This window comes from Myotis davidii, unplaced genomic scaffold (genome assembly GCF_000327345.1).
Source record: "Myotis davidii unplaced genomic scaffold, ASM32734v1 scaffold886, whole genome shotgun sequence".
Taxonomy (NCBI): domain Eukaryota; kingdom Metazoa; phylum Chordata; class Mammalia; order Chiroptera; family Vespertilionidae; genus Myotis; species Myotis davidii.
This window is the reverse complement of record NW_006297388.1, coordinates 242,107-243,466: the sequence shown is the minus strand read 5'-3', so window position 1 is coordinate 243,466 and position 1,360 is coordinate 242,107. Positions and strand designations below refer to the sequence as shown.

General features: G+C 61.1%; 1 pseudogene; it reads right to left on the bottom strand.

Annotated features, from left to right (window-relative positions):
• Positions 1-213, bottom strand: part of LOC102754375 — a 1,115-nt pseudogene extending 902 nt beyond the window's left edge.
• Positions 214-1,360: the final 1,147 nt, after the last annotated feature.

Genomic DNA, 1,360 nt, shown 5'->3' with positions numbered 1-1,360 from the left:
CCCCTTTCTCAGGCCCAGCCATACCTTCTGCCAGAAGCATGTTGTCCAAGTGCATAATCTGGGAGTCCACTGGCTCCTCCTCCTGGGAGCTTCGGATGCTGAGGCTGGTCTTGATTTCACACAGGACACTAAAGAGAGCTGGCTTCATTCAGTGGCAGTTTAGGTGTGTTTCTTGGCCTGGGCCTCTTCCGGTCTCTGGTCCGTGATGGTCATTATCTGCTATAGAATGTCCCTGATGTCTTGTTTCCCTCCGCCACCCCCACTGGGAGGCCCTCCAGGGCCCCAGGCTCCCCACCCACCAGCCCTAGGGCCCCCCCAGCCCCCGCCTGGAGGGGGCAGCCCCAGAAGCCGCTTGTCCATAGTGGAAAGGGGGACCTGAGGCCCCTTCCCTGTTCTGCCCCTTCCCCATCTGGTTACTTCCCCCCAAACTCTCCGGGGCTGCTGCTCTCTCCGTCCCACCCCCCGCCCATCTCTCTGTCTCCTGGCTCTCCCGGGGATTCACCCCAGCTCTGAAGGGAGACCTGGGGTACGGCTGGGCCCCTCAAAGGAGTCCCCTGCCCCTGGTGGTGGAGAAAATGGAGCCGGAGAGAGAGAAGAGGCCCAGGCGGGGGTGTGTGTGAGAGAGAGGGAGCAGCCCTCCTTCCCTCCTTAAAGCTTCCATTGGGGGGGGGGGGCGTTAACCCCAGCCCAGGGCTCAGCTCTGGCCAGGTGTTTGCTGCCCCCACTTCCCGGCCTCCCTGCTGCCATTCTGCTCCCGTTCCCTGCCCTGGAAGCCTGGCCAGCGAGGGTGGCCAAGGCCAGCATGCCCGGGCACTGCTACTGCAAAGCAGGAGCGCCTCCGCCCAGAAGGCCTCAGACCATCCACCCCTCCATTCGGGGACCCGCCAATGGCCCGCACTGGGTGTCTGGGTGGGGCTCCCCACTCCGTGCCGCCTACGTCCTGCCCCTCTCAGATTGTTCCCTTTCTGTATTTCTGTTTCTCTAGGCCTGTCTGCATGCAGGCCTGCCTTCCTTTACCTCTCCTTTCTTATCCCCTCCTATTGTATCCTATCCTACCCAGGGCTTTGCAGCTGCCCGAGCAGAGGGCAGGGACATAGCCTGCTGATCTGCTGGTGATGTTACAGAGTAACGTTACAGTGTAATGGATAATTAGCATATTCCTCTCTTATTATATAGGACTAGAGGCCTGGTGCACAAAAATTTGTGCACTCGGTGAGGAGGGGGGTACCTCAAGCTGGCCTGTGCCCTCTTACAGTCTGGGACCCCTCGGGGGATGACCACCTGCTGGCTTAGGCCCACTCCCTGGGGGATTGGGCCTAAGCTGGCAGTCAGACATCCCTCTGGCAGCCCAGGAGCCCGC